The following is a 27713-nucleotide window of genomic DNA, read 5'->3' as shown; positions in this document are numbered from 1 at the left end:
AGACCTCTCACTACATGACAGGTAGGAGATAAGGTAAGGTCAAAGAAAGAGATGGCTTGGGAAATTGTTTTTAGAATTTATGTTTTGTTTTGAGATAAACATTATACTTTTTAAAATTCATTTTTTTATGTTAGAATTTCAGTTTAACTCACATGTAGTATTTTTATACGTATTTATTATTTTGAAACAAATTTTATCATAACTGTAATTTTATATTTAAATTAAAACAAAATCCCTATTTGTGATTAATTTATTGCCAAAGACTTTGTTAAGATAAAACAGTTTAGAGGCAGTAATTATTCTCCATTGAAGGAACCCTGAAGCTAGGTTATCTTTAGTTAGATCTTCTCATTTGTTCCAAATATTTGCAAGTTGAAAGCCCATAATTTTCTACCACACTGTGATGTCTGAAAAAAATGGCCCCCATAGTCTCACAGGGAGTGGTACCACTAGGATGTGTGACCTTGTTGGAGTAGGTGTGTCCTTGTTCAAGGAAATATATCAGTGGGAGCAGGCTTTGAGGTCTCAGATGATCAAGCCAGGCCGAGTGTGGCATTCTATTCCTCTTGCCTATCAATCTAGATGTAGAACTCTCAGGTCCTTCTCCAGCACCATGCCTATCTGCTTGCCACTATGCTTTCCACTGTGATGATAATGAACCAAACCTCTGAAACTCTAAGGCAACCACAATTAAATGTTTTCCTTTATAAGAGTAGCTATATTCATGATGTCTCTTAATATCAATAGAAACTCAAAAGAAACTCAAACTAAGATACATACATAAAGTCCAGTAGAATATCAGATAAAAGTTTATCTCTAAATACTTTCTCCTTTTTCAGAAAATATGTTCCCCATATGTATTATTTTTTATTCCTTTCTTGAAAAAATTGCCTGTCTGTTTTTTGAATCTTAAATGCTGTTTTAATAAAACAAACAAAAAACAAAAAATAGTCCTGAGCCAGATATCAGGGTGAAAGCTGAAAGATCAGAGAAGCAGAACAGCCAGTCACTAGTTCTTACCTCTACAAAATCTTTAGCCTAAAGAGAGTGAGTTCTTGTTTCCTCACACCTTATACACCTTTCTCTGCCCTCCCTTAATACTTCCTGGGATTAAAGGCATATGTGCATCCCAAGCAAAGGCATGAGATCTCAAGTGCTGGAATTAAAGGTATGTGCCATCAGTGCTTGACCTCTATGTGTAATCTAGTGGCTGGCTCTGTTCTCTGATCCTCAGGCACTCTTGTTAGGGTACACAATATATCACCAAATTTCCCCTTTTGTGCCTCAAATAATAAAAGAAGGTTGTAGCTAATATAAAAAAACTATATTCAGTAAGTACAATAAGTTTATACAATAAATACAGTCAAGAATTACATTAACAATGTCCATTCCATTAACATTTGACAGATTCAGAGGAAATATTCCATTATTTATCCTTTCTTGGTGAGTCCAATATGTTGTACCTAATTCATTTTCTATCCTAACTTGTATTACCAACCAAATACTATCTTTTGATGTCCTTCAAAGTTATACACTTTACTCCTCTTTAGTGAGTTTCTTTTCTGAATTTGTGAACAAGACAAATAAATAACTATCTAGCCTTCAACATCCTCAGAAACCTGAGAAAGAAATAATATTAACCAAGTAAGTAGGAAGTGCAAACAAGCAACTTCCAAAAAATGTGAGAAATGAAAGAAACAGCTGGCTGACTGGACATTCACCCAAGATTTCTCTGCAATGTTGGGGCATCCATCTTTGGCCTACATGTCTAGCATATCTGACAGATTCATCTGTAAGGCAGGATTTTTCTAAAGGGCCATCCTACCTTGTCTTGGCAAGGTTTGGCAGTCCTTTCTTTTGTGTCCTGTTTGTCCATTTTAAACAGCATACTTTCAGCATTTGAGGCAAGGACATTTTCTTGCCCAGTGGCTAACTTGCCACAAAGAAAGTAAACTCCATATGGAGTTTCTTCGATGCCCATCATCTTCTCTGAAGTATGACATGTCTCATTGTCATAAGAAAAGATTCTATGTTATTAAAACATCTTAAATGCCATATTCTGTAGATCTCTATAGTATTTGAGGATGACCTGTCTATCTAAAATATATCTCTGTTTGACCTTAAAAGAATACCTAACCTGACTACATGTTTGATTGTAATAATTGACTAAATACTAACTTGCATTTCTTTATCTTAAATAATTAATAAAATCACCTCTTCATATCTTTTCATGAGCAATTTGTAATCTCCAACAAATCAAAATTTTCTTTACTGTTTCAAACATTCTTTCTAAAGTCTCTACATTTGAATCAGCTAGCAAAATGTCATCCATGTAGTGTTAAACTATAGAGTGAGGAAATTGTTTATGTATTACTTCTAAAAGCTCTCATACAAAATATTGGCACAGGATTGGGATATTCAACATTCCCTGTGGGAGAACCTTCCATTGATATCTCTTAACAGGCTGAGAATTATTATAAGTAGGTACCATGAAGACAAATTTTTCTCTGTCTTTTTCTTGTAAGGGTATTGAGAAGAAACAGTTTTTTAAAATGATAAGAGGCCATCCTTTAGGTAACAGAGTATGCAAAGGAATTCCAGATTGTAGAGAGCCCATTGGCTGAATTACCTTGTTAATAGCTCTTAGATCTGTTACCATTCTCTACTTACCAGATTTCTTTTTAATAACAAATACAGGAGAATTCCAAGGGCTGTTTGATTCTTCAATATACACCTGGCCTCTATGTATAATCTCGTGGCTGGCTCTGTCCTCTGATTCTCAGGCAAGTTTATTAGGGTACACAATACATTATCATACCTGTCTTTGTTCTATGTGTTTTGGTTTAGGCTTACATGGTGCTTTTGGGATTGATTGTCTCAGTTTTTACCCTGAGATCATTTTCTCTAACTGAGTCTTGGGGCTATCCTACATGTTCATGCAAACATGAGGGTACACAACACAGTGGGTGACCAATCACTCAAATGTTTAACCAGTGAGCCAATAAGGTTCCTTCTGACCCAGGAACACAGTATGTTTGTTGGGTTTTACTATGAGGCTAGTGCACATCCTTGGGTGTTCATCTGAACCTCTACCCATTTAGGTGTGAAGAAACAAGTCCCTCTCATCTTCTATATTTTTATTATCAAGTGTACATACAATTCTTAGACTAAAACCTTGGCAAGTCACAAAAGAAACAGCAGGAAAATGCAGAATTAGGCATTTAAGGAGTGTCAGGGGGCAAAGGCCAACTTATATCAAAACATTTCAAACACAAATATCCAAGCCAGGCAAAATGTCTTCAAAGCTTCCAAAGTGAATAAAATCCAACTGCCTTTAAGGATCTGAAAACAAGCAAGCAAACAAAACCAAACCAAATGCTTAGAACAAATTGCTATCAAAGCACACAAACAAGATACCTTAAAGCAAATACAAAGATTAATGGCATTAATGGTGAATATTCAGTCACCAATAATGTATTTTTGTAGCACTAAGAAAAAAATTCTCCCTTGGAGTCATTTAACCCAGAGTGAGTCCAGATATGAATTCTCTACTTCACACCTCCTATGTATTACCTCCTCTGTCTAATGCATGAATTTGAATGTGTGCCTGTATGAAGGCTGTCTTGTGAATCTGTAACGGTCTGTGTCGTATGTTTATGTGTGACCATGTGTGTGTGCAACTGTGTGTCTGTGTATGTATATCTGTGTGTCAGAGTCTGTGTCAGTGTGAGCATGTATGTTTTGTGTGTCTCTGTGTGTATTTCTCTAAAAAATGACTTTGCTCTGTTTTTACTGTATAGCATAGGAATATGGAATGAATGGAATAATTTGCAGAGATATTAAAGAGTTTTACCAGGGATAGGTCACTGGCTCCAATTGACTCTACCTGACCAGGACAACAAAACTAAGTACAAATATCATTGTTTATCAGACAGTATACACAAATGAATATTTACTTTAAAAGCTTGCTTTCAACTTGTGTATTTGCCATATTTGTTACTATCTAGGGGTCTTTACCATGTTCATTTTCCTGTCAGTTAGAGAAGTAAAAGGAAGAAAAATAGCTCAACAGGTAGCAGAAGAGAACATGAGCAAACAAATAAATCACCCACTAAGCAGACAAATTCACCTTCAATTATATGGTTGGTGTTGAGTCACTGAAGGGTCTCCCTCTTCTAACTGAGGATTGGTTGGTTTGAAGAAAGATAAAATGACTGACTGGGCCACAACTGTTAAGCAAACATGGTCTGATTTGACCCCAAAGTTTTCAACCAGTCCATCAGCAGGGGCTTACTGGCAGAAGAAAAAGCCTCCCGGAATTTTCTTTTAATCTGACAGGATTTTGTCTCAGTCAGGAAGGAGAGGAAGAATCCCAGAAGTTTACCACCTTTATTATTTATATATTGCCCCTCTCTTTATCTGTCTGCCTCTCAGGGAATCTATGTAATGCCTACTCTCTCACCTTCAGCAAAACATACACATGCATTATTTGAGGCAGGGGTATAGAAGGGTACATACTTTAAGATTACAGCTATGTGCTGGGTGTGGTGGCGCACGCCTTTAATCCCAGCACTTGGGAGGCAGAGGCAGGCAGATCTCTGTGAGTTCAAGGCCAGCCTGGGCTACCAAGTAAGCTCCAGGAAAGGCGCAAAGCTACACAGAGAAACCCTGTCTCGAAAAAAAAAAACAAAAAACAAAAAACAAAAAAAAAAAAGATTACAGCTATGCATTATCTTAGTTTGTAAAATTTGATTATGTGGGAAGTTCAAGGTAAATACAGTTGTTGTTACATTGTTCCCTTATAGTCAGGTTAAACAAGCAGGCTGCATATATAGTAGAACAGCAGTCTTAAGCTTTAAGTGATGTCAAGTTGTATTATTAATCCTGGATTGGAGATTCAACAAATGTTCCAGTCTCTTAGAATTTAAGAGATTTTTTTCATAATGTATTACCACATCAAATATTATGAATGCAGATAAAAAAGGACATCTATCAAATAAGGATCCTAACAAAATGGCCTTCAATCAAACCAAGAATGGTCCAAGATCCTCAGAAAGAACTCACCTGAAAAAATAACATCAGATGGCTGGGATTCATTGGGTCCATGCAGGTACCTGGCTTCCATTCAAGTGATTTATCCAGAGAAAAGAAAATAATTTTTAGAGTTCCAACTTGAAGCCTAACACTTTTTGGGCCCTTTACTTTAGATCATTAACCCACTTGCTCACTTGGGAGTATTTTTGCTCAACAAATCAATTCTGTACTTATTTCTAAACATGTGACCCTGGAACAGTCATAGTAAAAACTGCTGCAACCTGGTCACAGAAGAGTACCATAAGCCACAGGGATGGAAAGAATTACAGATCTATTAGGTTTAGTGCCCTATGCTTTCTACAGGCCTCTCCCAGGTAGCTTTCTTATTATTTCTAAGTGCTTCTGGGAAATTGAAATGAAAAGGAAGAAGATATACTGGCATTATGGGTGCCCTTGCTATTGAAAAAAAGAGAAATTTGAGAGCATTTTATGCCTTTCTCATTTGTAGTTCTTAGAGCTTACAGATATAAACATTATATCCTGACTGGATTATGGGGAGATGAGAATTATTTACTGTTTTAGCTGTAGTTCTGATTTCAGAGGGCACCTGCTGGGATTTCCAGATTCTTGGATCTCAAAAGAGGGAACTGGACCAAGGGTATGTGCATAGTGATATAGATAGATAATTTATTAAGAGGAAAATGCAATCACAAGAGTAGAAGTAGGTCAGAGAATTGGGAAATAGTAGAAATTTACTTAAGGTTTATTTACTTTTTTTCTTATGCATTCTCTGTTGACTACATTCAGGTGGATGTCCGTCTTTCTATAAACTAGCTATTTTGTGTGTGAATTTTAATGGTCATTTCCTCATTTGTGCCTCCCCTTCATTTGTAGCCTTATCCTTAGGCTAGGTAAGGCTCTAAATAACTATGCAGTCCCTGTCAAGGTATGGTCCTGCCCATTCTCCTGAAAATCAAATTGATGCTTTGGCTTCCCATAGGAATTTTAGCATTTTTCTCATTACATCAGTAGAGTCATGGAAAAATTCAAATTCCTTTTTTAAAATTCTCTTATACATTACATCTTGACCAGTTTTTCCTTCTTCCATCCACTCCTCCCTGTCCCCCTGACCTTCTCCTTCAGATCTACTTCCCCTCCATTTCCCTTCATAAAAGAACATGCCTCCCAGGTATATCAACTGACCACAGCATAATAAGTTACAGTAAGACTAGGTACAAATCCAAATAACAAGGCAAGACAAAGCAACCTAGAAGGATGAAAAGTGTCCCAAGCACAGGCAAGAGTCAGAGACACCCTCCACTCCCAATGATAGGAGTCCCACAGGAACACCAAGCTATGCAACCATGCAACCATAACATATATGCAGAGGACCTAGTTCAGACCAATAGAGGCTCTGTGATTGTAACTTCAGTCTTTGTGTGCCTCTGAGCCTTGCCTAGATGATTCTGTGGACCATGATCTCATGGTATCCTTGACACCTTTGGCTCCTACAATCCTTCGTCCCCTGTAGATCTAACCAACTGCCTTATTAAGTAAGAAACACAGAATCAATGCAAGGAAGAAAGCCAAGAGGTCAGAGATAAGAGCTAAAAACCTTACCCTTCCTCTCGTGGTGGTCCTACCTCTCCGAAAGAGAACTACTTCCTGTGTCTGTCTTTTTTTATAGAGTTTCTTTTCTGCCTTCTCATTGGTTATAAACCCATCACATGACCTCCTAGTCACTACCTGTCTGTACAGACCTCCAGGTCTTCTATGGTTGGAATTGAGATTAAAGGCATGTGTCTCCAATGCTGGCTGTATCGTTGAACACACAGAGATCTACCTAGCTCTGCCTACCAAGGGCTGGGATTAAAGGCATGCACCACCACTGCCCAGCTTTCCTATGGCTTGCTAATAGCTCTGACCCCTGGGCAACTTTATTTATTAACATACAAATAACATTTTAGTACAAATAAAATATCACCATATTTCCCCCTTTCTATTTTAATAAAAAGAAAAAAGGAAAAATGTTATAACTAACATAAGAAAAACTATATAAAAGGTTAAAACTAACATAAGAAAAAGTACAATAACTATATATAATATACACAAGGAATAAATACCTAAACAATGTCTAGTCCATTTGTATTTGACAAATTCAGAGAAAATAATTCCATTATCTATCCTATTTTGGTAAGTCCAAAATGTATCTAATCCACTTTCTATCCTAATTAATCTTCAACTATAACTAACTAATCTTCAACTCCCTCAGAGATCCAAGAAGGAAAATAACATTACCTAATAAAAAATAAAAACAGTAAGTACATGTAAGCAACTTCCAAAAAATTGTGAGTTGACAAAAACAGCCAGCTGCCTGGACAGTCAGCTGAGGTTTCTCCACAGTGTTGGGGCATCATCTTCAGCTTATAGGCTTAGTGTATCTGACAGACTCATTTGTGAAGTAAGGTGTACACAAGGTCAATAGTTCAACCTCACATTGGGTGAGAGCACTCCATGTATCAGAAACACCTGAATTCCACTAGTGTCCTGTCATGATTCAGGATTTTAAATTCTGGAAATTGTTGATGTTTTTTTAATTCAGCTGTCCATTCTTCTTGGCTGTGTATATGTGGCTTCATCTCAGCATCCCGTTCTTCTTCACATCCCTCTATTAAATTCCAGTCTGCTATTGAGAGGTGTGAGCTTAGTTACTCTTCAAGAATAACTGTTCCATTGCACATCAGAAGCCATCGGCCCACTGCCTGTTCAGCTGCCTTTGAAGAAAAGGGCACTGTGCCATTTCCAGATTGCAAAGGCCACTTCAGGGATGGTGCCAAATTGTCCTGGCCTCAAAAGATGCCTTTTGAAAAAGCCATAACCACACTTGTTTTGCCAAGAATCAGTAGTCCCTTGTTTTGTGTCCTGTCTGTCCTGTTTGGCAGCAGTTGATTTGAGGATACTTTGTTGTCCAGTGGCTAACATTTGCCACAATGAAAGTTAACTCCATATGCAGTTTCTTCAATGCCCATATTTTCTCTAAAGTAAATTGGTACTACCAGGAGCCAACATGTCTCATAGTCATAACAAAAAAGAAAAACCTTCTAAGTTATTAAAACATTTTAAATGCCATATTCTGTAGATCTCTGAAGGGTTTGAACATGACCTGTCTATCTAAAATATATCTCCCCAATCTTGAAAACATATCTAATATGACTACGTTCTATTATAATGTCTAACTACTAACTTTCATTTCTTTATATCCTAATAGTTGGTAATAATATCATTCAAGGATCAAAACATTGCATTACATTGTTAAATGAACGGTATAAGTACAATTAGAAATATACATATAGCACTTTCTAACAATATCAATTTCAATATATATAATTTGTATATGATATAAAACAATCCAACCCAATGTAAAGTATTTAAAACTAGTAATTGTCTTTTTCTGTCCCCATCTTCTGCAGGGTTCCCCAAGCTCCATCTAATGATTCAAATTTCTTTCTTTTTAAAAAATGTTTAATTTATTTTACATACCAACCACTGATCCCCCTCTCATCCCTCCACCTGTTGCCCCCATCTTCCCCCTACCCCTCCTCCCCTCCTCCAATATGGTAAGTTTTCCCATGTGGGCACAGCTAAGCTTGGTACATTCAGTTGAGGGAGGACCAAGCCCCTCCCCACTTTACCAGGGGTGAGCTAGGTGTCTGTGATTTAAATTTCTTAAATAAGTTTATTTTAAATAGTCCAAAGAACTCTCAGCACAATTTTCTGATATACAGTAATTTGTTTCCTGCTAAGTTCCATTTACTCTCACCCGAGTGAAAATCATTATTAGTTACTGAAATCACTAATAGAATTTCAGTGAAAAAATTAACATGATAGGGGAAAAATGTTCTAAGATTTATATAGAGCCACAAAAGGCATAAACATCAAAATCAACCTTGATGTAAATGAACAAAAGACAGATGAGTCATATATTGTTAATCCCACTGGGTAAGAATAAGACCACTTCTGTAGCAGGAATCTTAAAAGTTCTTATTAATAAAATCAAACCCGAGGCCAGTTATGGGGGTGAATACTGGAAAGTCATAGAGACAGAACAAGCCACAGCTATCTCACCTCACCAGTTCCTCAGCTGGTCCTGTTTCCTCAGACTGGAAGCTTCTGTGTCTTCATCCCAATGGCTCTCAGCTGAACTGCTGCTCGAAAGCCTCAAGCTTAACCAGCCAAATGCTTAACCAGCAAAATGCTGCTAGTTTCTGGTCCTCACACCTTATATATCTTTCTGCTTTCTACCACCACTCTCTGGGATTAAAGGCTGGCTTTCTGGGATTAAAGGCATGTGTCACCATGCTTGGCTGTTTCCAATGTGGCCTTGAACTCACAGAGATCAAGAGGAATTTCTGTCTCTGGAATGCTAGGATTAAAGCATGTGCTATCACTGCCTAACTAGTGGCTTTTCTGTTTTCTGACCCCAGATAAGTTTATTAAGGTACATGATATTTTGAGGAACACAATACCACCACGTTTCCTCTCTTTTTGTCTAAAATTAAAGAAAGCTTGTAACTAATACAAGAAAAACTATCCAATAAATATATACAATATATACAGCCAAAAATTACATTAATGATGTCTAGTCCATTAACATTTGACAGATTCAGATAAAAACTCTATTATATATATTAACAATGTCCAGTCCAGTAACATCTGATAAACTCAGACCAAAAAATTTTCATTACTTATCTTATTTAAAACAAGTAGTTCCTTTTTAAAAGTAGATTCCACAATCTCCCTTTTTATCTTATCATGTCCATATTCTCTCTTTTTTCTTTTCATAATACATTCAGTAGTCTACCTTTTGTCATTTTTATATCTTCCCCTTTTTCTTCAGTGTAGATTCAATGATCTACCTATTTATCCTATTACTTCTTTATCTTTTTTTCTCAGAGTAGATTCAATGATCAATCTCATATCTTATTCTCTTTTTCTTTTTGCTTTCTAGGGGCAAAGGTACCTTTAGGGAATCTTGAAAAGAAAATTTTTGGGTTAATTGTCAAGTCCTGTATCATTTGTCCAGTCTCTGCATAAAAGGAAAGTTCAGGGCTTGTTTCAAGTCTTTGTTCAAGTAGTCTGTCAGGCTGGATCATCTCAGCTAGCCATCTCAAAAATGTCCTAAGCAGTTTGTAGTCCAAAGCAGATCTTTCCATGGTGTTAATCAGCTTAATGGCTTTACCATAGTCCTTTTGAGGATTTCAAAGTTGCTGTTAGGTGTGGTCATGGTTCCATGCAGACTTTTTTTTGTGCCTCCTCTGTGGTTTGTAGCAATCACAGTCTGATAAATGTCTGTCTCTTGGAACCATGAACTTTCTTCCCTAGAACAGAAAATCTTCACAACAATTTCTCCCCATCATTTGTCTTGCCAAACTTTTCCAAACTAACTTTTGCTGATGCTTTCTTGTAACATGATGGTCCTGTCAATTCTTCTCTGAACCAGCAGTAGTAAACCCTTCGTCCCAGGTAGCAGCATCACTGCAGTCACCAACATGATGAGAAGGAGCTGGCAACGTGGAGTAGTAACCACTGCTTCCATGGTCCCACCACTGTTTGTGGCTCAGTCCAGGCCAAAGCTTCTCCCAAGCCTCCTAGGCTAGCCTCAAACTCGGGATCCTACTGCCTCTGTCTCCTTCAGCAAATCCTACCGGCGTGCACCACCACAACTGGCTGAGTGTAGGTTGGGCCTGAGGTGGGGCTCACAAATTCACAGGCAAACAGCTTTTTCATGAATTTGTAACACAAACACTGGGCGCCAGATGTAGATGTAACCAACGGTCTTATTAAATAAGAAACACAGAACCAATGCAAAAGAGAAAGCCGAGAGGTCAGAGCTCAGAGCTAAAATCTTACCCTTCCTCCTTCGAGCTCCTAGCTTCCCTAAAGAGAGCTACTTCTGGTGTGTATGTCTATACATAGTCTTTTGTTCTGCCTTCTCATTGGTTGTAAACCCAAACACGTGACTGCCTCGTCACTGTCTGTATGTTCAGCCCTCTAGGTCTTAAAGGCATATATCTCCAATGCTGGCTATATGCCTGAACACACAGAGATCTACCTAGCTCTTCTACCACGTGCTGGGATTAAAGGTGTGTGCCACCACCGCCACACTCTTACTATGGCTCAATAGCTCTGACCCCCGGGGAACTTTATTTATTAACATACAATCAAAATCACATTTCAGTACAATTAGAATACCACCACACACTACCACAATTTTGGACCCAAATTTGAAATAAGCTTTATTAAATATTGGTCAGAAGATAGGCACTAGCCAGGTCCATACCCAGGATTCCTAGAGAATGTCCAGGAATTATGTTAGTCAGGTACTTATAAAAGCAAAACCCACAAAGCTACATACTTCCTCCTTTCATCCAATCAGGGACAAACATATATATACTGATGTACTTCCTGCCTTTGTACCTCCCACCAATGTGTGATCAAGCACATCCTGTGCAGTTGGGTCAACCAACCTTGTTTATGAAAGTAAAAACAAATGGCTTGTTATCTCATATGAACAGCCCCCAACATTCTAGAAAGTTATCTCTCCTTGCACAAGTAGGGTTTGCATGTTAGAGGCACTTTTGTTTAAGAGAACTCTTAGGCACAGCAATTTAAACTTAAAACAACTTGAGCCCTCACAATATCTTGATTTGAAATCTATTACAATGAAATTCAAACAGCATAAAAACAGACACACCAGCTAATGGCACAGAAATTGTGCCAAGTAATTTTTTCTTTGGTTTCAAAAAAATAGAAATAGAAAACCAATGCTGTTGAGAAACTAGATATCCATATGTAATATATTGGAGTCATACCCTTGTCTCACACTATATATAAAATAAACTTAGTGGACTAAAACTTTAAAGGTAAACTTGAACCTATAAAATTACTAGAAGGAAACGAGAGTAAAATGTGACTTCCTGAACACAGAAGAAAACCAAAACAGACAACAAAAAAAATGAAATACAAATAGTATAACCCAAATTTAAAAAGCTTCCTCATAGCGACATGTTCAGAACGAAGAAGTAGTCTATAGAATGAAAAAAATTTTAAGTTATATATTTAATAAGGCTTGGTTATATAAATATAAGGTATTCACACTACTAAAAATATGATAACCTGATATAAAAATAAAAAAGAATCTAAATAAACCTATAGTCAGCAAGTGTATGAAAAAATGTCAAACACCACTAATTATCAAAACAATGTAAATCAGTATTTCATCTAAATGTCACTTCAAATATATTTGAACGGCTATTATCAAATACGGAAGAAGTAATACGTGTTGCTAAATATGTGGAACTTGTTAGAGTATTTAAGGCAGCCATTGAAAGACAGAAGGTAGAAAGAGAGGTGTGGTCTGACCTTGGGCAGGATTATGTTTATTCAAGGCAAAGTGACATCTTGTTACCCACATGTGTGGATGGCCAAAAGTCTTTTAGCATGAAACTATCAGAAGATAAGGACATTTATATGCATTTATATGGTGGGAATTTAAATTAATGCACTCATTATGAAAAGCAGCACAGTGTCTCCTTAAAAATGCCAAAGTATATCTACTACATATTCAGCAAGTCTAGTCTTCAGGATATATTTACAGCCAATGAAATGGGTATGGTGAAGAGGTACTGAAGTATCATATTAATTTCATAGTCATTCACAGTTCTGACACAGACTCAACCTAACTATCCATTAAAAATGAATAGCTAATTAGGATAAGTATTAGGCCTATCCAGCAAGGCTTTTATTTTTGTTATGATTGTTCAGGTCTATTATTTTCATTGCTCCATTTTCTTACATCTAATACATATCTGTGACTTTCTACTGTTTCACTTGTTTTAAGAGAATGCAATACTGGCTAAAGCAGCTTTAACATGATGCTTAAAATCTTTATCTGATAATGAAAATGTTTAATCTGGGGGTAATTGTCACCAGTAGATTTTCTTACTCTATTCCTGATTTTTCTTGAACTTATAATTTTTCTGGGTGTTATTTGGTGGATGCTTCATTGTTTCCCTGTTAGTGTTTAGTATTAGGGAATTCAGATCCCATTAATACATACATACATACATACACACACACACACACACACACACACACACACATATATATATTTATATTTATATACATACATATATACACATTTATATATATAAATTCTTGCTGGAGGTGAGATTTGAGAGTTTATAGCCTTTTCATACCTCCATTTTGCTCTCTCCGACTTGTGTTTGCAGTTGTGTATATGATCTCTCAGCTTCTTGTTCCAAGTGCCTGCTGGTATGCCTCCTCTACCAGTATGATCTCTCCTTCTGAACCACAAGCCAAAATAAACTCTTTATTCTATGATTTACTTTTGGTTATAGTATTTTATCACAACAACAGAAAATTAACTAATATAGTCTTATGAACTTTTCAGATTTAACAGTTTTTAAATTTTTATACCAGGCTTTCATAGAATGTACTTTTAGTCACAATCTAATGATTGGAGCTGTTTCAATGTTGTTTGATCACTTCATTTATCTGGTGTTCCTATAATGCTATGTGAGATATCAAATAGTTATACATTACTTGGGTGCCTTTTCCCTGTAATCAAAACAGAAAATCAAGAACATAGAAACGAAGAGAACCTCAACTGTGCCACCTAGCAAATGGTCTTGACAAATATAGGACAATATGCTCCATAGAACGCCAATTCTGTGGAGAGTCCTAGACAGTTGACTTTAACAATTAATATCTGTATTGCACATCTTTCCACATTTTTCTCTATTCTTGAAGCTCAACATGAATTCATCACTGGAAAGTACAGAGAATGATAGTAAATATAATAAGGCTAACACCAAACTTCAAGACTCAGTGGGGACCATCAAAAGGTATAAAACCTGTATGATATTGATTCTTTTCAGAAAATAACAAGCCTCCAGTGATGCTGGACATTGTCTGTAAAAGGGAGTCACAAAGTTAGTCATAAACTATGTAACATCACTCATGTTCTGATAGATATATTAGGTTCAAGGTCACCTTTATAAATGTGATTACTGACAATGTGGATTGACAAAAATAGAACTCATTGGAATCTAAACAAAATGGTTGATTCCTTAAAATGTCTCATTAATCAGCATTTAATTTAAAACATTTTCTATCTTAACTTCCTTAAGGTCACTTGTGTTTATGGTCCAAACTGATACCACAGTTGCATGGATTTCCTACTCTCATGCCAAAACAAGCTGACTTTTATCACTTGAATTAGCTTCTTTTTCTGAGAAAGAACACAATGATATACTCTGATGGTAACATTTTACTGTTTATATCTATTTCATCATATCAATATTACTATTGCTAAGTATTCAGGAAAATTATTGCTGTTTATACTTTGCCAATTCAGACATCAGAGCCTTTACTAATATGGTGAATATTACAAGACTGCCATTTTATTCTCTTTTGTAATTCTAGGACATTTTCTTCTTCCTTAAGACTCCCTAGATGAGAACTATGTGTTGAGACTGATGAAAATGTTCTTCTTCATTGTTGTGATGAAGAGAAGTTTGACTCTCCTGAGATATAGCTTGCCTGAACATTAGAGTCCTCAGAAGGATGGCTAGAGAACATCACTCTTAATAGTAGGTTAGAGAGTTATGGTAAGAGAAATTTCCCTTGTCTATTGAGCCCACACCTAATTACTCTAGTCACAGGTCCATATTTTACTGTATTTTTGTGAACTCTAATTGAAATGTTGTGACCACTTCTTGTAGAATGTCATGTAGTGTAGTGGGTAGCTGTTCTTGCAATCCAGCATCCAGGATCATAAGGTAGCCAAGAGAGAGCAAGCACATATGCATCTCAGGTTATAAGGGTCCAAAGAGTCCATACCCCATGGGCAGGTCATATATGCAAGTGTAGCAATTACCTGCTACCTCACTAGGGGGCAGTGCTTCAAAGTCAAAGCTGGAACAGCTACCCACTACAATGTAGCATAACCCTTTTTTTCCTCTATAAATTGAGAGATTCTCAAGCTCCTGGAATTTGAATGTTGTAATCAATCTTTAGAAAATTGTTCTTTTATCCCTCCATAATGGCTTTTGGAAACTTCTTCCACATTCAATTAATGGATCAGTTAAGCCTCAAATTGTAAGATAATCTGATTTGGTGATTGAAAGTGCAGATTTTGCTGTATATTGTTGTTAATGGAATCTTGACCATTCCCAGGATGATTCCATTTAATTTGTCTGGTAGAACTTATTGGAAAATATTTGATCTGATGGAGGCTATAGACAAACACACTAACTGTTGAAAAATATTGTAGGAGATGTGTTACCATGGTGGCAGGCACATGTGAAACCTTCTATCCCATAGGCAGCAGACGAATGAGCACATGCTTCTATATGTCTCATCTTCCAATAGGGTTATGCTGTGGTCAAAGATCAGCAAGGACAAAACACTGGGTTTATATGAAAGTATGTTTCCTCAGCATGAGATGGGAAAGGAAGGAAAATATCAGGAATGGTTTCTGATATTACATCTTCAGGGACTAATGGGAATTCTTAAGTTGCTAAAAATTTTATATTTAAGTTATTGGCATATTATAGTTTCAAGTATTACATAATGGTAGTCTGAAAGATACTGTCTGTGCAACAAAGAAGCTGGGTCACTGATGTTTGTGAGTGGTCTCTGAAACTGAGTGTGGCAGGTTAGTAGGTCCCAAGGCAATGTGTTCTAGAGTACTTAGATCCCAACCCTTTTCTGCAAGTTCTTTTTTTTTAAAAAAAAAAAAAGAACAAAACATGTTTCAGTGATGGCTATTGTAATTGATCTTTTCAAAAATTCTAGAAAAAATGCATTGTGAAATCAATTCTCTAAAAATGGAGGATCAACACATTAAGTAAAACACAGTTGGAGTTTAGTCACTCTCCTTTGTACACGCAGTGAAGACTGTGGTATTGGAACCCTATATGCTTGCATAAATCAGAAAGACTAAACTGGGTAGTGATCTGTATATACCTGATTGGAGTAGAAAGAATGGCACTTAGCACTCAGGTAATGGAACAAATATATATGTGGTAAGGAGACCCTGGAGTATCATGTCATGAACAGGGAAAAAGAAAAAGTTGCATTTTATTTATATTATTTTATTTATATTTAATACACATGCAACACACATGCAAACACAAACACACACACACACACACACACACACACACACATTAGCTGTCCACACTTTTGCTTGAACTATTAGGATCTTTTTCATGATGTTTGTTTTCCTCAAAGCAAAAAAAAAAAAAAATAATGCCTCATTTTACAATGAATATTGTTTCCACTTTCTGTTTTTGTAGTAAGTAAAAGAGGTCTGGAAAAAAAACAGGAAACATGATATATTTATAATCTTCATAGTACACTTTAATCCACTTACCAATTAGTCTGTAAGATTGAAACATTATTTCTCTAGGGTTTTCTCACAAGCTAAAGCAATTTACACACTGGGCTTTCCAAAAAAATTTCTTTCCTTACCCTTAGATGAGAATGGAAGCAAATTTCTCCAGATTCACGTGGTACATTAGACATTTTTAGCCAGAAACTAATCTAATTCCTAATTCTTATGTTTATTTTGGTTTTCTTGGTGACTTTTACATACCCTCAGTGGTTCCTCAATGTGTTTACAGATAGGTACGAGTTATGAGTGTTGTGTTGGATGTGATGAGGATATTCTGAAACTGTTATTTTAGAAAATACTTATAAACTACTATATTTCAGTAAATTAACTGATTGTCTTCTATAGACAACACAGAAAATAAGTGGTAAATCCCCCACAACAATTTTTTAAGTAAGCATTCCACTAGGGAAGTTTAGCTCCCCAGCTCTCTAAACTTCCCTGTGCTTTATAGATTGAAGTGATGTTGATGAGAAGGGACATGTTACTGCTTGGAAATCTTACCAAGAAGCTCAAAAGTAGCAAGCTTTGTTGTAAACAGTAGTTATAGAAGGTTTGTTTCTTTCTCTATACAGAGGTAATGATATCATTGTCTTATGTAATTCTTTATATTAACTTCAATGGTTCATTAACAAATATGTCTGTGTAGTTCCTTTGGAGGAAACAGTTATGGATCTTCTTCGAGAATGATATATACATCTATAAACTTAGCTAGACAGGGTCCCCATCCATATATGATCCATATATGTGTCAGTAAGAATTTTCAAGACCAAATATCTTATATTTGATATATAATCATGTATTTACAGTAGTGTTCTATTACTCCAGCCCATAATGATTTCAAAACTCTGTTCAACAGGGAGCATTATGAAGTTCAACTGTCAAAGAATGATTTATGGTAAGTTTGCAAGCTGCTTTCCTTTTGATAATAATCTAAACAAGTAGAAATATAGTAATTGTCTTATTTCTTGAATGATATTTCTTTCCTTCTACAATGACTGCAATTTCTTTCTCAAATACATACATATGAAGTTCAACAGACAAACTTCTGTAATACCCTGACATAATCTGAACACTGTGTTCCTGTGAGTACAGATGTAAACACTTAACCTAAGGGCCTCCAGCAAAGTTCTACTTGTTTTAGAGCTACTGCCTTGGTTCCTCTACCACAATACAACACCCTTCAGTTTTCTTAAGCTTATAAACTGTTGATTAACTCTTACTTTGTACAGATAATGCATTTAAACATAAAGCAATATGTAGGGCTGTGATCGCTCTTGAAACTTTCTTAAAATAGATGAGATTTGAATCTTAAGCCTCTTTAATTATACTATAATAATGCAGAGCAAGGGATTCAGTTCTACATCCCTACATTTACACACCAGAGTACCTTTGGGAGTTAACAGTATGTTACCAAAGCTCAGAATCTTCACAGGTAATTCCAGATCAAGGCTTTCTTGGTTGAAGGATTTAGATGAACATATGTAAATACAATGAAGATCTGTGACAAAGTATACAGCAGATAACTTTGGGCAACAATTCTTTTGTGACACGTGTTTGTTTACTATAATTAATTGATCCTTTGACAGTTTCAAGCATGTATTATACATTCTGGTCACACTCAACCTTTTCTTATCTGTCATCTATCTCCTCCAAATCTGCTCTCCATAGAAGGCCCCTTCTCACTATCATTCCTTTTTAACTTTGTTTTTCTTTTATGATCCACTGACTTTAACCAGGGCTATGCGTATGACAATGAATGTAGAGCTATGCACTGGAGCATGGTTAAGTCACTAGTGGTTCCAGCATTGAAAATATAACAGCTCTTCCCTTAGAAGCCATCTACTGCTAATAGTTCCCCAGGGCAGTGCCAGGCTTCATGAGCCTCTCACCTATCCATGACTGAATGTTTTCTGCAGGTTCTGCATAGGTAACACAGTTTTCATTTATCCATTGCATAATGATTACATAATCAAATATCTTTGTTATTTTGACACATAGAAATTTCTAGTTACATTGAGGTTATTGAGAAATAATTTTACATTGCCAACATTATTCAATATCATCAATAAAAATATTTAAAACATGTAGTTAGAGCCTGCAGAGATGACTCAGGAGTTAAGAGCATGAGCCAAGTTTGGTTCACATTACCCACATGAGGATGCTCATTACTACCTGTAATTCCAGCTCCAGGAGTTCTTATGTGTCTGGCCTCTGTGTGTCCCTTAATCCACATACACATACCCACATGTAGACACACATATTTATACATAATTTAAAAATAAAATAGTTATAATATACCATGTCTATAGATGTATTTCAGAGGAAGAATACTTAGAATTCTCAATATTGCTTTGAGGTGGATTTTACACTATTTTTAATCATGCAATTTAATTTAATCCATTTTACGTAGGTATTTAGATGGGCTAGTATAGTATCCACAGACTAGTTTTGCTAAGACAGTAGATTTACGTTGCAAACAAACACTTAGAGGTAGTAAGGAAGCTAACAGGAGAGATAAATTTACCCACTGGGTAGTTTCACAAGTAATACTAGATGATGAAAGATTCAGTGCAGCACCTGGTCTAGTAGCACCTACCTTTTCCAGAACTTCTCACCATGTTGGAAGCAATGTGTATCTTCTTCTAAGCATTCCTAAAGTAGATGAATGGGTAGATAGTTGTCTTAGTTACGGTTTCTATTGTTGTGAAGAGACAATATGACCATGGCATCTCTTATAAACGAAAACATTTAATTGGTATGGTACACTTAATGTTCAGAGGCTTAGTCCATTATCATCATGGAGGGAAGCAAGGCACTGTGCAAACAGACCTGTTGTTGGAGAAGGAGCTGAGAGTTCTTACATCTTGACCCATAGGCAATAGAAAGTACACTGAGACACTGGGCATGGCTTAAGCATATATGAGACTTCAAAGCCAGCCTCCACAGTGACACACTTCCTCCAACAAGGCCATATATACTCCAAAAAGGACATACCTCCTAATAGTGCAACTCTTTATGAGCTTATGGGGGCCAATTACATTTAAACTACTACAGTAGTATTACATACTTACAACCTATAATGACATAGAATATACATTAACTTTCCAAAAGAGACAAAAAATAATATATATCAGAGCACAGTGAACCAAAGAAAGACCAAAACCAGAAAATGATTATTCTGTCAGTATTATGCTGGATCATCCTTAAGTAGCACTTACATTCCAAACAGGACCTTAAAAGAGGATCATTATATGGCTAAACAAACATATTTTTTTTCTCCACAAAGTACTTCCTATTGCCTTGGCTTCCACAGAGAGGGGATCTCTAGGTCAGACTACCTATGCAATGACATCTTTAGTCTGGCTTGCTTTTTCCTCATAGCTAGCATTCTTAAAGAAAGAGCTGGCAGGGTATGTCCAGGAGGTGTATTTTCTCTACAATTAGCTAATTTGCTTAGTGTATATGGGAGAAGTTAATATTATCTAGACCTGGTCCATGGCTAATTTGGTTTGACCAGAGTCTTGGAAAGAAAAAGAATCTCAGGGGAAGGATAGTTGATAGTGATAATGGTCACCTATTTTCCCAGCCACACACACGAACATTTTCCTATAAGGATGATCTTGTTGCAATAGATTAGGTTGCAAACATATTTTGCCAACTGGAACTTTTAGGAGCCTTTCTTACATTTCAGTGAGTATTAAAAGAGCATGTCTTCACTGTTTTGTATACAGTGATAACATTTTTATTTTGTGAAATTTGGTTGTAATCAAACATAAATATGTTTATCTTACGAGCATAATGATTACATGATACTCTCTGTCCACTGGACAGGAGAATGTCTGTGTGACAGAAGATTCAGCACACGTTTTACTTCCAAATTTACACATGACACAACATACTCATACTTCATGGATATTTCATTAGAGTACAAGATAGAGCGTACACTCTTGTTATTGTTATATGTTATTATTCATTGTTTTTTTCTGTTGGGTGATGATACAAACCAGAAAGAAAGAGCAGTTGATGTCCTGATTATAACTCTGAATGAATGGGAAACTTCTTTCAGTCAAGTTATCCATTCCTTTTGGAATTTTGCTAGGTGTGGTGAATATGTGAATAAGGACCTACATTTTTCAGGAAAAGGACTCAAGATGCATATGTCTTGATAGTACTTGTACTCAAGTTTGATGACATTTGGTTGCAGCCTAACAGAATAAAATCTTACCCAAGCTTCAGATGGATGTGGTTAGTTATGGAAAATTACAGTATTGTTGTCATAATGAGTGTTTCTGCTTTGGGAAGTTCTTATTGGACTTAATCTCCTTCTATTAAAGCAACATATTTAAGACCAGCATTTGTATAATTCATTGAATGAACTTTTACTTATTTTTAGTCACATATTTTTATGTTTACTGTTGTGACATTAACCATATCTTATCATGAGTTTTAAATAAGTTCTATTCATGATTAAATGTATGAGGTTTTTTAATTACTCTGAATAGCTTACTCCTCTAAATAGTTAAAGATAAATTTTTTTTAAATAAAATTAGAAACATGAATTTTACTCAGACTCAGATGATCCACTGAGTTTTGGAGTACATAAAAGGTGAAGTACCTGAAAGGAGTCTCAAAAATATAAACATAAATGGAATAGATATTTATGGCTTCAGGGTTGTATAAATAAAGAACAGTTTTTAAATGAAATCAAAATGAAAGAAACAATGTATTTTATGGATTTCATGTAGATTTGTCTGTGACTCTGGAAACATTGTTTCCTTTTGGTTTTCTACTCAGAAGACCTACTCCAGGAATTTCTTCAGATAATGACTAAGAGCAAGAAATATCTGAAAGAAGACTCCTCAGACCAAAATCTCTTCACCATATATTATACAAAAGCCATACTCTGAAGGTATATCTATTAGTTACTTTCCTAATACTGTGATAAAAAATTAACAAGATAATTTATTAAATAAACTAAATATTTAATTTGGCTTATGGTTCTAGAGGGTTAGAGTTCATGACCAGAAAGTAAAGGCATGGCCGCAGGAAAATGTGAGATGATGTATCTTAATCTATAAGCAGGAGACAGAGAGTACACTGGAAATATCAAGAATCTTTTGAAACTTCAAAAGCTGCTCTCAGTGTCAGACATCCTCCAACAAAGTCACTCCTAATCCTTTCCCAGAAGGTTTACCACTTGGAAAACAAGTATTGAAACATATGAGACAATTGGTGCCAACTTTTCATTCAAACCACACATTACATTCTCTGACCCTTATATAGGCTAATGGTCATATCATGATGCAAAATATATTTAGTCCAACCTAAAAAGTCCCATAATATTTCACAGTTTCAACACTGTTTTAAAGCCCAAAGTCTCTTCTGAGACATGAAATAATCTTTTATTTACAACGCTCTGTAAAATCAAAATGCAAATTGCATGCTTCTAACATTTAATGTCATAGAATATTCATTACCATTCTAACAGGGATAAATAAGAGAATAGTGTAGCAATACTGGAACAAAGCAAGACCAAAACCCAGGAGGGCAAAATCCAAATCCTGTAGCTCCATGTCTGATGTCAGAGGTTTTAGACTTCTCTAGCCTACCAGTGTCCTGCCTGCAATGTGTATCTGTTCCTCGGGCTGGACATTCCCTGTCTTCAATTCTATTTTGTAGATACCCCACAGTTCTGTTGCATGCAATACCTTGGGGTCTCTAACACCATGCAAACTTCACTTTGACAACTTTATGCCATTGTTTCTCAGGGCCTCCTTTCCTCTCAGGGTCCTTGTGTAGGGACTTCCCTACAATATTGCCTGGCCTCATTGGCTCTTCTTCACCAGATAGGAAGACTGTACAACTTCTTTACCTGTTTATCCCTCATGACTCTAAAACTAGAACCACATACATGAGACTTCCAAGTTTGGATGCCCACTTAGGATGGTGCCTGGCCCTCTTAAATTTCATTTGCACCAACTTTTATTTACTGTTGCTTTTTAGGATCACAAACTGGAAGCTTAGCTGGCTGATGTCATGTCCTCAGGGAACTCTTTACTTTTATCCCATTGTGGATTAGGCTTCTCCTTGATATTCTTATCTCTTTCAGCACAAGACTTGCTTTCAACATTAAATTTTCTAGTGCTCTTTTCCCCTTTGAAGTGTACATTTGTATTTCTTTCTGCCACATTTGAGCTTCAACATTATAACCTGCATAAAAGTGATTAATAATAATCACATGACATAAACAATACTCAGTTGACTTAAAAGTCTTCCAGGAAGTTATTTCATTGCTTTTCAATTTAGCTTTAGGCAAATTCTTAGGACAAGTCCATTAGGCAGCCAAATTCCTTTCCAAAATATCACAAGACTTGTCTATATCCCATTTGCTAATAGTAGTCCTTTCTAAAAGTTCTTGAGCCAGACCTCTATAGTTCACTTTGCTCTTAGCACTGCTGTCTTCCAATATCCTCCTAGGACAGTGTATTAAACTCTTCTTACAGCATTATACCATTTTTCTAGTCCAAAGTTTCAAAACATTCCACACCTCTGCAAAAAATAATAGTGAGGTTCTTCACAGGAATACACCATTCCTGTTATCAATTTCTGTTTTACTTACTTTCTTTTTGTTTACTTACTTTTTCTTTACTTACTTTTTTTTATTGTTTGTTTGTTTTTTGAGACAGGGTTTCTCTGTGTAGTTTTGGTGTCTGTCCTGGATCTTGCTCTGTAGACCAGGCTGGTCTTGAACTCACAGAAATCCACCTGGCTCTGCCTCCCAAGTGATGGGATTAAAGGCATGCACCACCACCACCCATCTTACTTACTTTCTTTATTGCTGTAATAAAACACCATGACCAAAGCAGCTTATGAAATAAACAGTTTAATTGAACTCTAGTTCCAGAGTATTAGAGTCTGTAACGGCAGAGTAAGACATGGCAGCAAGAACATATGAAATATCAAATCTTGATCTACAAGCATAAGGCAGAGAGCACACTGGTAATGGTATGAGACTTTTGAAACCCCAAAGCCCACCTCAGGTGACATACCTCCTCCAACCAGACCATGGCTCTTATTCCTTCCCAGATTGTTCTACTAATTGAGGAACTAAGTACTTAAACATGGAGCCAATAGAGGGTATTATCATTTAAACCATCACAGAAAGGTTTTTGGTAAGCATACTCTTCACTTTATAGAAGTCTTATCTGCATAGAAAATGAATTTTTAATTTCCTGAAATGGATAACATTTGTGTATACTCTACTTAAATCCATTGGCCAAACTATAAAATAAGCTAATAACTAGAGTGTTTTTAAAAAACATGTATCTTTGTAGCATTTCTACATCTCAATTTATGTTGTCACTGTGAAGGAATTCTTTGACTTTCTGCTGCTCATGTGTTGTCACTATGAAGGATTTATTTGATTTTTTTCAGCTCTTATCAAATAGACTAAACTCCTACTGAAGGCTGTTTCCATTGTGTGGCTAGAAAATTACTTTATGTGTGAGACACAGTGGAATCTCTAGTAAGTGGAAAATAGAAACCTCCCAAGACCTGACAAATAATGTCTGATATAATTGACCTAGAATTTTAGGCTATAGAATAAAGGTGAAAAGAAGAAAGCACAAAGTCCAAAAAAATCCAAAGTTCCTGGATGGTGGCTGTTACTTTTAACTAGAAGAAGGAGGAGAAAGGGAAGAAGAAGAGGAAGAGGGATAGGAAGAAGAGGAGGAGGAGAAAGAGAAGAAGAGGAGAAGAAAGAAGGATAATTATAATAATAATAATAATAATAATAATAATAATAAAGACACACCAGCATTTGCCTTTCTTTTTTAAAAAAATATTTTTATTTTATAATTACTTTAATTTTACATATCAGCCACAGATTCCCTTGTCCTCCCTCCTCCCACCCCCAGCCTTCCCCCGAACCCACCCCTCATTCCCACCTCCTCCAAGTCAAGGTCTCCCCTGGGGAGTCAGCCCAACCTGGTAGATTCAGTTGAGGCAGGTCCAGTCCCCTCCTAAGCATTTGCCTTTCTTAAGAAGTTTCAAAATAACTTTTTCTGGCCACAGAATGAATCCCAGCTTCTGCCCAAGAGCCTTTCTTCATGTATTAAGAAGATCTGTTCTAGCACATGTTGGTATACAGTCAAGTAGTTTAAAGCTCTCTTTCTTCTTAGGATATCTGATCCTAACCTATCAAATTTCCCTTTTTGTCCTGGCAGATGATACCAGCTGTGATAAGGTGGAAACATAATAGATGGTGCCATCTCTTCTACCAGCAGATTCACCAAGACAGTCTTCACTATACATGCTGATGCCTCTTTCCTGTGTAGCAGCAGACACCACCTGCAGATAAGAAATGCTTAACTGAGAAATGCTCATGTTGGGATATCATCGATGAAACTTTAATTTGGGCATGGTGACTGTTTCCCTTGCTGCCACTTGACTCAATCCCAGGAGCCTCAGTAGAGGAAATAATATTGCATGAGAAGCTCAAAATGGTGGAAATATTCAGTGCTCCTATAAATATACACTGCTAATTTTAAAAATACGAGATATTAAAAAAGAACTGCATGATTTAAAAAAAAAAACCTCAAAGTATACTTATATGATACATAAATTATGGGCCTTCTCTCTTTCAAGAGAATTGAAATTTTCCTACAGTTTCCCCCCATTAAGGAAGGGTTATACATGCTCTTAAGCAGATAAATATATGCAAAAATGCGCACACTTTCTGGGGGAACTTCTAGCAGTGGGGCCATATTCTTATGCAAATTGCTACTTTTATTTAAGAGTCTTTTTGATGAGCTTTTCTATTTCAGTACTACATTAATATCTATGTCATTTTTTGAATGACTGCATGACTGCTTTGTAGATGAAATAGAATTAAATGTTTTAAGCATTGCCCATTCATAGACATTTATGTAGATGCCAAATTTCTGTGCAATGAACTTCCATATATATATATATATGTATATACATATATATGTTCATATATATGTATATTCACACATACATATATTATCAATAATTCTGTATTTGTCTCCTCTATTACAGTAAAATCACCTAGTACTTAAATTATTAAAATTAAGAATATATTAACACTTAATTTTTTTTAATTATCACAATTCCTTTTAAATGTGCTCAATAGCTTTCTCTTCAATGGCAATGCCTTAGAATACCATCCTCATAATCCACATACAATGGATTTTACAAATATTTGAAATCTCTTCCAATGTGTTAGTCCAACCTATTGTCTTAAATTGTATTTATTTTATTTTTGAGTTTGATCATTTTCATGTTTATTAGCCATCTGTATTTTTTGATTTCTTCTTTATGTCAAAGTTTGAGAGTATGTGGAGGTTTTAGTCTCTTTTAAAAATCATATTTACAACTGGGGAAAATAAGATTTTGGATTGTCAAACATTACATGTTTTTCACACTTTTGAACTTTGTTTTGTTATAAGAATGTGTATAATTGTTACATGTCCAACTATAACCATGTTTGCTTTTATGGCTTCTGAGTTTCATGTCATTTTTGAAAAAAAAATATTCTGAGCCCATAAAGCCCCTCTCCTTTGTTAATCCTAATTCTTTTGTGTTTTTTAATTCAAATTCTATGTCATGAAAAGTATTTTGTTTTAAAATCTTAAAGTTGCAAGTTACTTGCCATTACTTATGATTATTTGCCAATAATTGCCCATTTATCTGTAATGCCATCTCGCACATGTGCTGTATTCATCTGTGAATGGCTCCATTTTTGTTCTGTGGGTACGTGTGTCTCTTCTTCCGCCTCCTGTCTCATGTGTCTTCTTGTTGGAAGAAATTACAGTTTAGACTGCAATTTCATCAACCTTAATAAATTAATTTGGGGAAACTGTTTTTAAATAATATTGTCTTCATAATTAAGGACAAGGTATGTCTCTTTTATTAAACATTTGATTACTGTTTATATTTTCACCATGATGTTGGGTTTTTCTTTTCTTTTACTTGCTTGTTCATTTTTATGTATCTGAAACTTTTGTTTTGTTTTATTTTGTTTTTTAGATTTTGTTTTGTCTGGGGAGGTTAAGTGGCCACGTTACTAGTGATTGTTTTCAGAATGTACCCCAAATTCTTTGCAAATATTGATTTTCCTCCTCCCAATTGATATTGATTTTGGTTATTTTGATAAAATTCCCCCGGACTGGTACTTTCAGAGCACTTAAAAATTTTGTGGAAATATTACTCACACTTGATTCAAATGATATTTAACAAGTGCTTCTTAGGTTGAATAGCACATTGCTGCTGGTCTATGCTTCCAAAAGACCACCTGAAAGAGCTATGATCAAGCAAAGTTGAGTTTATTAAACTTACTGCAGCAAGGGAAAACACCACCTTAACAGGGTTTAATAGTGGTTGAAAGACAAAAAATGAAGGGCCTTTGGATCTGGGTTTCTATGGTTTAAAACACAGACATGATTATGAATGCATAGTTCAGCATGCGATACTTTAAAATGAATGGGGGTGTGGTGAGATTCTTAATGTGCTTCTTGATAATCAAACTGTTATCTAAGTGAGCTATTTCTCTTAATAGATATTTATAATGACAGAAGAGCTATTGCCTATGAGAGAAATAGAATTTATCAGTTTATAGTTCTGTCTTGCTAAGCAGGACTTACTAGGGTTGGTATCAGGTCTTATTCCCAAAAGGTAAGTTATTTTTTTTAATGTGAGTGGTTTTAAGTGTCAATGTAAGATTATAGCTTTTAACTCTGAGATATTTGGTATATTCTGTTAGAAAAGTCTTCCTTCCACGTTTTATATTTTTCTAAAGAATTTGAATCAAACCTAGGTGGAAGATGTAATTGTTCCTTTTTACCCAAATAATTGTACTATTCTTTTTTGAATTATTAATTGCTGTACAATATTATTTTTCAATTTTTAGAAATCCTTTTATACCATGAGTGAGCATACTCTTGTTTTGCTTAATTCTTTTTATTTACTACTGAGCTATAGACACTTAAATTTGATTTGAAATTTTTGAGTGTATATGATTATATGAAATCACTTTTCCATTGACTTTTCTTTTCTACTTTGGTGTTAGCACTTCTGATTATGTTTAAACAATGTAGAGAATTTTCTTTATGATGCTCAATGAGTTGGTACCATGATTACTTGAGCACATCAGTGAAATCAGCTGCTGTACAGTGGT

General features: G+C 35.7%; 1 long non-coding RNA gene across 2 annotated transcripts in view; it reads left to right on the top strand.

Annotated features, from left to right (window-relative positions):
* LOC121826162 (uncharacterized) overlaps positions 1 to 26479 on the top strand; it is a 64482-nt gene extending 38003 nt beyond the window's left edge. Inside the window, exons 11-14 of one of the 2 annotated variants that reach the window (XR_013042027.1) lie at positions 14542 to 14726; positions 17373 to 17411; positions 21311 to 21425; positions 24742 to 25099. This is a non-coding gene — a long non-coding RNA (uncharacterized LOC121826162). Of the gene's footprint in view, positions 1 to 14541; positions 14727 to 17372; positions 17412 to 21310; positions 21426 to 24741 lie in introns of both variants that reach the window. The other variant, XR_013042026.1, reaches the window with a different exon arrangement.
* The last annotated feature ends 1234 nt before the right edge of the window (positions 26480 to 27713 follow it).

This window comes from Peromyscus maniculatus, chromosome 1 (genome assembly GCF_049852395.1).
Source record: "Peromyscus maniculatus bairdii isolate BWxNUB_F1_BW_parent chromosome 1, HU_Pman_BW_mat_3.1, whole genome shotgun sequence".
NCBI classification, from domain to species: domain Eukaryota; kingdom Metazoa; phylum Chordata; class Mammalia; order Rodentia; family Cricetidae; genus Peromyscus; species Peromyscus maniculatus.
This window is presented reverse-complemented; position numbering and strand designations above follow the sequence as displayed.